The sequence below is a fragment of the Heterocephalus glaber genome, unplaced genomic scaffold (genome assembly GCF_053883595.1).
Source record: "Heterocephalus glaber isolate CG9 unplaced genomic scaffold, H.glaber_assembly_v1.0 deba00001608, whole genome shotgun sequence".
NCBI lineage: Eukaryota > Metazoa > Chordata > Mammalia > Rodentia > Bathyergidae > Heterocephalus > Heterocephalus glaber.
In genome coordinates this window covers 10,411,618-10,424,574 of record NW_028258379.1, presented here as the reverse complement: position 1 = coordinate 10,424,574, position 12,957 = coordinate 10,411,618, and the positions used below count along the sequence as shown (strand labels likewise).

General features: G+C 41.9%; 1 protein-coding gene across 5 annotated transcripts in view; it reads right to left on the bottom strand.

The window, feature by feature from the left end:
* Susd6 (sushi domain containing 6) overlaps positions 1-12,957 on the bottom strand; it is a 95,840-nt gene that overhangs the window by 55,527 nt on the left and 27,356 nt on the right. The window contains exon 1 of one of the 5 annotated variants that reach the window (XM_087195321.1): positions 2,402-5,723. The exons of 3 other annotated variants lie outside the window; for them this stretch is intronic. The gene's annotated coding sequence lies outside the window, so the exon portion shown is untranslated. Of the gene's footprint in view, positions 1-17; positions 1,562-2,401; positions 5,724-12,957 lie in introns of those variants that run through there. One more of the 5 variants, XM_087195322.1, reaches the window with a different exon arrangement.

Sequence of the window (12,957 nt, the reverse complement as noted above, 5' to 3'; positions counted from 1 at the left end):
ATACAATAAATGTATACCTCTTCAGGGGGCAACTTGATAATTTCTGTCCCCAAAATGCACATATTATCCGATTTGTCAATTATACTTCTAGAATCTGTCCTCAGAAATGATATATGCAAGATATCCACTACATTGTTTGTAAAGGCAAAAGACAGGGGCAACCTAGAAATTCATCAAAGGGACTTTGGTTAAGCAAAAAGTAAACCCAATATAACAGAATATAATGCAGTGCTTTAAAAGAGACAGAGTAGTTCAATCTGTGCTAGTATAGAGCAATTTCTAAAACTAGTACATGAAGAAAATCATTTGGATGCTTGGGTTTTTTGGAGGGGCTGGGGACTAGAGACCGAGAATGGAACCCAGGGCCTTCAGAACACTGAGCTACATCCCCAACCCTTTTTCATTTTGAGATAGGGTCTCACTAAGTCACTAAGTTGCCCAGATTGGGCTTGAACTCTCTATCCTCCTGCCTCACCCTCCTAGAGCAGTGGTGGTGAACCTACAGCATGTGTGTCACAGTGGGCTGTTTGTATCATTCAAAGCTATAAAAGTTAACATCACTATCTTAATTAGAGTAATGGGGATTACAGGTGTGTACCACCACATCTGGCTGCATGCTTGTATTTTTAAAGGACATGCCACCCACCCACACACACACCTGTATGCCCTGAGAATCTGTCTGGAATAATGTATAAGAAACTGGTAAGTAACCATTGCCTTTAGGAGAGGAACTAAGTGGTTGGTTAACAGAGGAGAAAAACAGTTTCCACAACATGTATTCCCTTTTAGTCTCCTTGGACATTGTACTTTATACCCACATTAGCTATTCATATAGACAAATAAAGAAATCAAGGTAATGTAGCAAGTCTTTCCTATAGACAACCTATCTCCTCCCTCAACAAACCGACTGACACTCAGTAAACATCCTGATTGTGCCCCCTCCCAGGAAGGCAGTCTCTTTAAGGGCTCTGCACAAGGGCCATCATGAGAAGGAATCCTTCCCTGACATTTCCCGCCATGCTCACCCCCTTCTTTCTCACTATGACTGCACCTTTAACAGGTCATTGCATCTATTCTTTTATTTTCAACTGTCTCATCTCACAGGACTCAGGGTTCCTGTGAATTACTCAACTTGGAATCTCTAACACTAGCACAGGGCCTGGTACCTGACAGACAGGTCACAAGTGTTTGGCAAGCATGAAGAGCCAGTATGGAACTTGAGAGGAGAAGATGTACATGTATGCAAGTTCCTGATTTGTTTTGTTTTTGAAGAAACAGCTGACTTCTCTCTTACTGCTGAAGCAGCCATCTGAGTCAGTTCCACTGAAGCTTAAGACCTGGCCAAGTATAGAATGGACAACAGGGTGATACAAGTAGGGTCTTTGCAAAGAAAAAGAGAAATAAACAGTAGACAATAGAGTATTTACGCGCAAGGCTGGCCTAAAGGTTATTGCCTCAGAAATAATACAGAGAAAAGCCAACTCCCAAAACCCCACAGTATCAGCCAGAACAGTAGACACCAACTACTGTGAAAGGGTCACACTACATCATTTTAAGAAATGATTTGCCTTCAATATAATTTTTTTTTTTAAAGGGCCAGGGATGTAGGTCAGTGACACCGTGCCTGCCTGGCAAGTGCAAGGTTCTGAATTCGATTTCCAGTACCAGAAAAAAAAAAATTTTTTTAAAGCAAAATTCTCAAATTGTGGCTTTAGCACACCAAGGAAAAAAAAACACATCTCAGAACAAATAGAACAAATTAAGACTGAGTATTTATTATCCCTAGAAAAATACTGAAGTTTAAACTTTGTTCAAAAAGGAAGATTCCTTCATTTAAGAATCCTTTTGGTACATTAGTGATCACAAACTCCGACTTTTAAATAACTGGATTTAAGCCTCATTTTCAAAGCTAAAATTCATCCACCCTCACAGGAATACATGTACACTTATAGGTGAGCAGACAAGAAGGCCTGGGGCTGGCTTAGCCCCACTTCTGCCACCAGCCAGCTGGCTAGTCATAAAGATTCTCTAGTTTCTATTTCTATTTCTGAAAATGGCTCTAAACTCTATCTCACCCACAGAATTCTCTACAGCTTCCACACTTTCCTTTATGTAACTCATGCCTTTCTAAAACAGCTGGCTTTCCTCTCCAAAATATGGGGTAAGGAGATATAAAAACCTGCAATCAACCTTCTGCTTTTCTTTCTTGGGAATGACTGCTGCTGCCCCAACAGTGGGTAGTAGCAGGAGACGGAACAACTAGACTGTCAGCACCACAAGGGCAGGGGTTAGCCTTTCCCACCTGTGACCCTAGAACACCAAAAGCTTGATAACTACGCCTTGCTGAATATGATGGACAGGGCCTCTGAGCCATGGCTCCAACCTTGGGAAAGCCACTTACTTCATCTCTGCCTGTTTTTTCATTGGTAAAGTAGAGCTGTTGCTTGCTTTGACTCCTTCACTGGGTTCTGGTAAGACTCAAAGAGGAAAACTGACGAGGAAATATTCAGTAAACTAAGGCTTATATTTAGTCTCATCCGTGTCCTTGCTTGTTGTTGCCATAGATGTTTCCGGGTTAGCCAGGAGCCTGTAAAGATTAAAGGTGCCAGCCTTTAAAACTGGCTCCTAGCCTGGGAAGGTAGTAGCAGGCGGGCCAGCCACAAAACCCTGTTCCTAGGCAGCCTAGGCCCAGATCTCCTAAGCCCATGTGTCTGGCTGCCCTGGGGCCTACTCCTGTAGGGAATACCAGTCCTGCTGGCTGGAGGTGTGGGCTGTGCCATGCTAAACTCCACTCCATGAAGGCAAGAGGGGACAGACTCCATTGAGCTTGGTTTCAAAAGTGAGCCTCAGGGCCGGGGATTTAGCTCAGTGGTTTCGCCGCCTGCTGCGTAAGTGCGAGGACCCGAGTTCGATCCCCGGTACCAAAAAAAGAAAAAGTGAGCCTCAGATGACATGTAATTTTTTGGACAAGTTATTTCCCAAACCACAGCTCATCTTCTATTAGTTAGGAGAGGGATTTGGGAAAAGAAAACCAACTTAAACCCTTTCCTTGCCTCAGACTGGTCTAGTAAACAGACGGTGAGAACCTAGAACACAGATGGTAAAAGTCTATAACAAGAGCATTTATTCCTTTCTCAACCACCTTCACCAACTCCCATGTGATGGAAGAGGACAACAATTAGTTCTCAAAGTGTGAACAGAATTTAACCAGCTAATTACATTTCAGAGTAAGATGAGAAGTCTAAAGTTCCCCAGAAGGAAATGGTAAGAGAAATGGCTACCAAAGTCAAAGCTACCCAGGGCCTCCCTTTCCTCTCCTTTTCTTTCCTTCCCCTCTTTACTCCCACTCACCCTGAAATAAGCTATACACCAAAAATCTAAATAGCTCCTATTCCCCCTGCCAAGAGAATAAATTCATTAAATTTTATAGATGCCTTCTATTTCTCCCCCTGTGGATGAATGGAAACTTCCAATCTTATTAACCTCTATTTCCATTGTGCCACAAGCACTTAAGAGCTTCAAAAGTCACAATTTCTTCTATTGGAACTGACATCCTTGTGGCAGAACATTACCTTATTCATTTCTGTTCAATCTCTAGCTCCTAGTCCAAAAGGCACACATAACTTTTGTTGACATTTCACTCCCTCTAAATCATAAATATGGCTCGTTTCAGAAGCACATATACTAAATCATAAATATTACACCTCAGCCTTCCTTTTTGGGGGGGTATTGGGGATCAAACTCAGGACCTTGCACCTGGCAAGGCAGGCACAGTTCCACTGAGCTAAATCCCCAGCCTTCAGCTTTCCTCTTAAACCACCTAAGCAGGCCACTGCAGGAGGCCAGAAGTTTTCTTGAATTGTTATGATGTTCCTTGTATCCTTGTCTTGCTGTCACAGAATTGCTCACCATACTCTCTGGGACTCATCCTTCCCCCAATATTATGTCCCAAACTTCAGACCGCAGGAACAGACAGATACACTACCATACCTTCCCTAAGCCTTCTCTTTCACAGTCCCCAACACCTCTCTTCTAGAAACTAACAGCAGAATAAGGATCTGAAAAAGGAGACAGACTTGGATCCAGCTCTCCCACCAAACAGTGGTTTGGCCTCCGGCAAGTCACCCAGTTTTCCTGGTGCTCTGGGGTGGACCTGGATGATCCCCAAAGGCCCTTTCAGTTCTAAGGCATCTAGAATCTTCTCAGGTATAGGAGGGGCCCTAAAGTACTTCCTTAGAAAATGTTAGTCAACAAAAGTTTTGACTGGAAGGGAGAATTGTTAAATCTATCCTCACTGTTCTGCATGAGCAGCCCTTTCTGCCTTCATCTTCCAATAGCAATCCCTAGCATCTATCTCCCTCTGCACTGCAGCAAACCCAGGAGAGTCCACTTTGCCATTTAGAGATTAATCAATCATCAGCACATTTGTATGGGCCATCCGTACACAGTGTTCCTAAAGTACTTTCCAAAAATAACAAATGTCTAACAAAAACCCAGCCTCCACACACATACAAGGATCTCTGCAGAGCTGCAGGAGCCCAGGGAAAAAGAGAAAAGAGGCAAAGAGCGTACAGAAGAGGAAAAAAAAACAAGACAGACTCAAGACAGGAGTAAGGAGAGAAGGGGGGCAGAGACTATGAGCAGGAACTTGGTCTGCCATAAATTTCAGACCTGAAGGCAAGAAACCACTTCCCAGGCCAGGCCCATCCTTATCATGGACTGATGGGTTTATCATGATCATGACTTATCATGGTCTGATCTGTGACAAGCATTTCACTTCCCATCCCTCTGTTTCCTCATCAGTAAAAGGAAACAGTACAACCAAAGAACTCTCAGGGAGGCTGGGACCACAGAAAGGTCTAACAGACTGGGCCAGAATCTCTGGTCCATCTAGGTAGGAGCTGGGTGGTCTAGGACAAATTATTTTCAGGTCCCATTTGTAAAGTGAATACATGATACCCATGTCACTGGGTTACTGTGAGGTAGGAAAGGGAAAAAACACAACACAGGATGATCTCATAAAACCGTTGGCAATTGGGTTAGTGCTGGCAAAGGCCCTTTCTCTTTCTAGCAGGCTGTGGCAGATTCCTCCCACCCCACTAAGATTCCCAAAGGGCACATTTGCAGCTGGTTTGGAAATATCCCTGAAACTAGGCTCAATACACAAGGTCAGTTTAGACAAAAGAACAGACAACAGGTGAAAAGAGTGAACTATCCATGTTCTTTCCCAACAAATTTTATTTTTTTGTTGTTATTGTTGCTGATGTTTTTTTGAGACATGACTGTAGTTCAGGCTGTCTTTGAACTCACAGCAATCCTCCCCTGCCCAGAAATGTGCCACCACACCTGGCTTAGCCAAAAATATTTAAGACACTTAGTTGGCACTACCCTCTTCATGCCAGAAATTAAAAACCTGTTTATGACTATAATAAAGCAATGCTAGTGTCTGAGGGAACTATGGAATATACCCACACGTAAACACTCATTACACTTCAATACGTAGGTGGTATTACCCCATTTCATTGATACATGGAATTAAGGGCTCTAGAAGTCTTTTCTCCCCCAGCTTCCCTATTGAAAAGGGCTTCCAGCAAATTTGTTTCCCCCCAAAAAAAGGTCAAGCTCAGCTCCATCTCTTACTTTTCACTTCAGGCCACCAGTCTGGGAGACTGTGAACCCTCAGCATCACTACTGGGGTCAGAGATGGAACAACTAAACACACCCTCCCCACACCCATCACCGCCAGTAATTTATCACAGGTAACCAATGCCTGCAAAGACCACCAACTCTGCTTCTCTGCACCCCATGGTGCTTGATAAATACTGAAGAAGAAAAAAAAGATAAGACCAGAAGACATAATTTGTACAGAAAACACAAAATGGCACAGCAGCAGCAGATACAAGAGGTAAAAGGGTATAAATCCTCAAATTTTGAGTAGACAGCAAAACATGCTTGGCAGAAGCAGCTGTTAACTGGTTTCTAAGCCCCAGAGATGTATCCTATGTGTCTTCACACCCTCTGTTTAGTTCCTAGCAGAGCTGAGTGGAACAGGCTTCAATACCCACTTTACAAATTAAGTCTGGGAAGCTGATTTGCTCAATCTGACTTCTCAGGGCTCTGTATTTTCCATAGCTATACTACAATTCAACAAATATTTTCTGGCTGTCTCCCCTGCAAGATTTGAGTGATCAGAAAGATGAAATGGGACACAGTCCTGACCCTCAAGGAGTTCACATGCACTGGAGAGGAATTACATTTTTATCCATATAACAAAACTGGTCCTAGGCCCCAGAAGGACTTTAAAAAGTGCTATGAGAACACAATCGAGATAGGAACAAACTTTTCTGATGGGAGCAAGGGAGAAGGGGGGGAAAAAAGCAATGAGCTGGACCTGAGAAGAACAATTCAACTAAAAGGCTGGTGGAGGGATCATTTGGTCATTCTGTCTGCCTAGAACACTAAATGCTGCTGCCTGGTAACAAGAAATAAGTATCTATCTATATACCTTCACTCAATGAAATGTTTAGAAGCCAAATTTTGGCTTTTAGAGTACTTATATCTGTGTAGGAAACACCTCCTCCAGGTCAAAAATAGCAAACCCAAGGGAACTGGCGGCTGCAGTTGTGTTTACTTTTTACCATCTCTGTGGATCACTTTCCAAAGCCCCCTAAGTGGGATGGGATAAACAGGTCTGTGTCACTTCCTGGTTCTCAGGCCTTCTGCTGCATTCCCAGTCAGTCTGGGAAGGCTGCCTATTTAAAAATAAACTTTAAAAACGCACCAAACCCCAACCTTAAACCACCCTTCTCTATTTCAATTTCACCAAAATTAAAATGGGTAGCAAGCAAGAATGAGAAAAAAAATGACCACAAAGAATAAATTCCTCAGGTAAAATGAAAAACACTGTGTGCAACTGAGTTCAAGGTCAAGAGACTTGGATTTTACTTGTTTTATCTAACTAGAAAAACTGACCTTCAGCAAGCAAAATGCTTATTTCTACACAAAAGTTGCTTCAGCATACTCTTAATCCCAATGCAGTTATCCAAACTTTTATGAACCTCAGTTTCCTTATCTGTAAAATGGCACCAATAATATCTATTTCAAGGGACTTTAAAAAAGTATTATATGAGAAAAGGTACACAAACAGCATAATTCTGGGCATGCTGAATCATCAAAACTGGTAGTTTATTATTACAGTCATCACATCCATCATTATTTTCAACATCATTGAAAACATAGGGCAGGAACAAATGATCTCAACTTAAGGAGCTTTCAGGTTCCAAATCCTATGATTCTTAACGTCAGTCAGTCTCTTCCTCCCTCTCTCCGGAAGGGGACTGAATAAGAAAGGGAAGATAAACTGTGTAAAGTGTAACAGTTAAATATATATCCTAAACCTTTATGTTAGAAACAGTAGGCTATGATTAGGAAATCCATCAGTGAGAAAAATGAGTCAAATTACTCTTCAGTGGAAAAAAAGTTGCCTATTTCTTGTATTAAATCTACAGCATTGTAGCAAGTTCATGCACAACACGCTGAACTCTGAATATTCTCCTGGCCAAGAGACTAGGGGTGAAGGGTAAAAAGAATTAAAGATGTGCTGTATCACAGGTTCAGACATTTGGTGTATGTGCTTGGCTGAGGAGCCAATGGGGCAAAGCTACCATCTGTGGGATTATGATTGAATGCCTCTAAGTCAGAATCCCGCCCAGGCGGAACAATACGGCAGCGCTGAAGGAGCTTCAAAAAAAAAAGTGTTGTACCAACTCCCCACAATGAATGTAATCATACACTGCAAACATGTATTAATAGAAATTTTAAAAATAACAAACATCCTCTTTCTTGGGCCAGCACAACCTCACTTTATCCACCTCATCTTTAATTGTATAAAAAGATTTTCTCATCTCCTTAGGGCAGCCCCACAAGTACAGTACAGAGGCAAGCCGCACATTTCCAATAATAACCAATCCTCCCACCAAGTGTTTTTGTTTTCAAAAGAGTCTTCTTAATATAACTTCAATGTGGCCAAAGATCAAATGCCCTTCCCAAAAGTTAGAATGTAATCGGGAGTGTTCAGCTTTACCAAGGGCAAGGTACTAAACTTTAATTACATTCAGATGAAATAATAAACATTTTCATTCACTCATTCATTTCCTTGTGATGTGGCAAATGTTACAGAAATGCTATAGAAATAACAAAGCAAAACCATAAGATCAACTCAATAGATAAAAGTTTTTCAAATAAATTTCACTCTAGGAACTGGGCGCAGTGGCACATAGTTATAATCTCGGCACTCGGGAGGCTGAGGCAGGAGGATCAGCAAGTTTGATCCCCAACCTGGGCTACATAGTGAGTTCAAGGCCAGCCTGCACTACAAAGTGAGACCCTGTCTCAGAAAACCAGACTGCTGGGGCCGGGAATTTAGCTCAGTGGTTTTGCCACCTGTTACGCAAGCGCAAGTACCCGAGTTCGATCTCCGGTACCAAAACAAAAAAAACATACTGCTGCCGGGGATTTAGCTCTGTGGTTTTGCCACCTGCTGTGCAGGTGCAAGGACCCAAGTTCAATCCCCAGTACCAAAAAAACAAAAAACAAACAAAAAAACCAGACTGCTCCTTCTGTTTTTAGTGCTACGTCCCTGCCCTTCTGTGACCCCCAACTGTACAAAGCCTCTCCACCAAAGCCCACGTGAGCTCATTTCTGCACCAACCAAACTTCATTTCCCTCCATGTGAGGCCCTGATGCAGGAGAGTAGGAATCTCATTAAACAAATTCACATCAAGGGAGATTCTCTTAAATCTTCAAAGATGGACTCCAAAGGCAATCTCAAATTTGTCAGAGGTCAGGTAGAGGCACCAGAAGAACTTCTTCATGAAGACCAGATAATATACTGCAAAAGGGATTATGATAAACACTGAACCAAAAGGGGGGGGGATCATAAAATAATGCATTTGGTATTTCCTTCCAGACAGTTTCTGAACTCATTCATAAAGCTCTGTCTTAGGAACTCACTGACTTCATTCAACACATACACTGAGTACTTTCAAGTATTAGACTCTATGAGCAGGTAAAAGCTCATGCTCTTAAAGAGTTGACAGACGTCTGTGTATTGCGTATGTGTGAAAGGAACGTATACAACTAAGTACAATATGAAGGAGGTAATAAAAAGACATGGCAGATATACAGCCAGCATGACAAAGACAAAACAGGAAGATAAGCAAGAGCCCAGAGGGAAATGAAACAGACAACTAGCAGGGTCAATCACTGTGGTCTAATGAAGAGTGTGTGGATTTTACAGTCAAAAGACGACTGACTCTGCCTCTCACTTCTCATAGGGCCTAGGCTTTACTGCTGTGAGTCTCTGCTTTTTTACATATAAAACTGAAGTAACTGTATTTACTTCACAGAAATGCAGAGTCAGCCAGGCATGGTAGCATATGCCTATAATCTCAGCACTCAGGAGGCTGAAGCAGGAGAAATGCCATGAGTTCGAGGCCGGCCTGGGCTACGTGGTTTTAAGTTTAAGGTCAGCCTGAACTACACAGCAAGACTCTGTCTCAAAAAAAAAAAACTGTACAGTCAATATAGTAATTGGCACAGAGTAAGGCCAAATAAGAGCAAGGGGCCCACCACACACTCCTGCCTCTACTGGGCTGACTGGACCTGACTCATGGATAGACAGCCAAGCACCTGCAGGCTAGCTAGTTCAGTTGGTTGCCTGGGTTTAATGGGACCATGACCAGAAGGAATAGGAAGGCTCCATGAAGGCTCTTATGTCAGATTTGTGCCAGGATAATACCTGGAAGCACACACTCCGAGTCTTTTGGTTTAAAAGTATAGCATCAGACACAGATAAAATTATAAATTATGCCACATGTACAACACGAGATATGCCATTCTTTTGGACACTGCAGGTGTTCAATGACCAGTGAACAGATGTGATCTGAATCTAGTTGCATTCTCAATAAAATCTGTCTAAACGGATCCATGCTTCAACAAGTGAAAACAGGAAGAAACTGCTATCCAAGGTTAAAAACTGGTCTGAGGCACTCTGACCTCCAGTAATGATGGAATATCAGGGATTAGATTTACTCTTCTTCCTTAAACAATCAGAAAACCAGACAGAACATATGGATAATGGTTTTCAGACACTGAACAACAAGTAACACAGGGCAATGGTCCTTGAGAAAAGGGGGGAAATTCAGTGAGCCCTGTACTTCATAAAATTCAAACTAGCTTCCCAGGCCACAGTATAGGGAAGAGAGACCTGAGAATTCAGCAATCTTCTTGCGTTGAGCAGGGAAGCTGGAGAGACCAAGGTGGCCAGAATTTACAGGGCAAAGTAACAGGGCAATGTCACTGAGAGGTGGAAGCTTCAAAGAGAAAAGGCTTCAGCAATCTATAGAGGATCCCTTTTGAGTTTCTGACTGATGCATGGATGCCCATGAAGAAACTAGCAAGGCTGCGGTAGCACAATCCCAGAGCTCATTCAGAGCCAAAAACAGTTCATGCTCCCACCACCCAAAGTAACAAACTCCTAACATAGAGAGCAATACACAGCATCTTCAGGAAGGTTTTGCCTTATAGTGAGAACATCTTAGCCCTAGACCAAAGACTGTCCTGGATAAGCCCCAAGAAAGCATAAAGCAAGCCTTGAAAAATTAAACTGCTTCCAAGTAACTGAACTGCTTCTGAGAGCAAAGCTCAAAGTACATGTTTAGAGGAAAACAAAATGTTTTAGCGAGTACCAAGGTAAAACTCACTGGTTTCCAGTTAAAAATCAACCGGCATGCAAAGAAACAGCATCCACAATTAGAACAATCAAACAATAGGAACAGACCAAAAATTTACACAGATGATAGCACTAGTAGACAAGGATATTAAAATCCACTCTAAATATATTCCATCTGTATTAGAAGAAGGCACAAATATAATTGGGAGACATAAGAATTCAAACTAAATTTCTAGAAAGAAAAATAAAAATACAAGAAATGCAAAGTATATAGGATGAGATTGATAGCAGATTAGACAATGCAGAAGAAAAAATCTAATGAACATACAGCATATGAAAACACAGCATAGAAAATTATATACACTGAGAAAAATACTGAAAAAGCAAACAGAATGAACTGTGGGACAGTATCAAGTAACCTAACATAACTGGAGTAGGGGAGAAGCAGTAAAGCACAGAAATATTTTGAGGGGAAAAAAACAGCAAAAGGTTTTCAAAATTTGATGATTATAAAGCCACAGATCTAAGAAGTTCATCAAACCCCAAGAAGAAACTACAAACAGTAAACACAAGGAAACAGGGCATTGTGGCACAGGCCTATAACCCCAGCACTTGGGAGGCTGAGGCAGGAGGATCATCATGAGTTCCAGCCAGCCTGGGCTACAGAGTGAGTTCAAGACCAGCCTGAACTACACACACAGCAAGATCCTGTCTCAAAAACAAAACAAAACAACAACAAAATTACACAAGGGTCATCAAAATCAGAATACTGAAAACATGTGATAAAAAGAAAAACTTAAAATCAGCTGTGGGGTTAAAAGGACATGCTGCATATCATACAGAGGGACAAAGAATTAGAGCAGACTTATTGTGAGAACTAATGCAAACCAGGAGTCAATGGAGACTGTTTCGTCACTAATTCTTTTTGTGTCCTGAAATTTTTTTTTGGTACCGGGGATTGGACCCTGCTTGCACAGCAGGTGGCAAAACCACTGAGCTAAATCCCTGGCCCTGTCCTGAAATATTTTTAAGGAGCCTTACCGGTGAGCACAAAGTGGGGACTCAGTAGCCCTAAAAATATCCACATTACAGTATCCTCTGGAGAATGAAAATGGATAAAGTATTTACCTATGCCCACAACATTACAGACTACAACCCTGTGCAATCTTACAACAGTGATGCTTAACACACTAGAAAAAAGAGACAGGAAAGGTCTTGTAAGAAGATTCATTCCATCACAGAATAAAATCAAATTAAAAATTAAAAATAAGGAATGAGGTAGACTACAGTCTATGGTGTGAACAGGCCCCCTTCCTTTCAAGTATAGATGTTTGTTGATTAATGTGCCTGACTGCCCTCTGCAAATTCTGGTAAAAAAATTTTTTTTCAGAACAGAAGAATGCTCCTCAAGCAAAAGCCTGTAAGAATAAGTCAAGATGTAAGTGAGAGTTAAGCAATTTTTAGTTTTGCAACCCAGCCCAGGGCAGCAAACTTTCCTCCTCATCAAATATCCTGGGCTAGTACCCTACTCTTCAGAACTAACTAGCCTGGGACTCACTCTACATCCCATGCTTCGAAGTTAGCAATGCATCTGTCGCATGCATGTTGGTCAGGTTTCCCCTTATGGCAAGGCCTGAAGGTAATGTGGGTGGTCACAACAGGGAGAGGATGCGAGTGCTCCTGGTATCTAATGGGTAGGACCAGGGATGGTGCTAAAGATTCCATCATGCACAGGACAGCTCCCCAAATAAATTACTTGGCCTAAAACATCAACAATGCGGCAGCTGAGAACCTTGGCTTATGTCTGGCTAAGCTGCAGAGATGTCAGATCAACCTTGGTGCTGCAGGTAATATGAAAATCCTTCACACCACTGGAAACCCTTCAGTCCTGCAACCGCATCCCCAAACCAACATTCTGATCCTCTTATACATCCTAACTTGGGCTTATATTCTCTCAGACACAGGAGGAGTTTAGGAATGAAAGCTCTGCCACTGGCTGATTCTAGACATGCCACAAAACTTTCTGAGTCTGTTTCCTCCAAACAAAATAAATGGAAAGATGATGTAAGAGTTCTCCCATCTCTAAACTTATCTTACAAATTTTAGGTCCAAACAAAATAAATGGAAAGATGATGTAAGAGTTCTTCCATCTCTAAACTTATCTTACAAATTTTAGGTTTGGTCTTATCTATTTACAATGAACCAGAGGGAAGAGGTAAGGATTC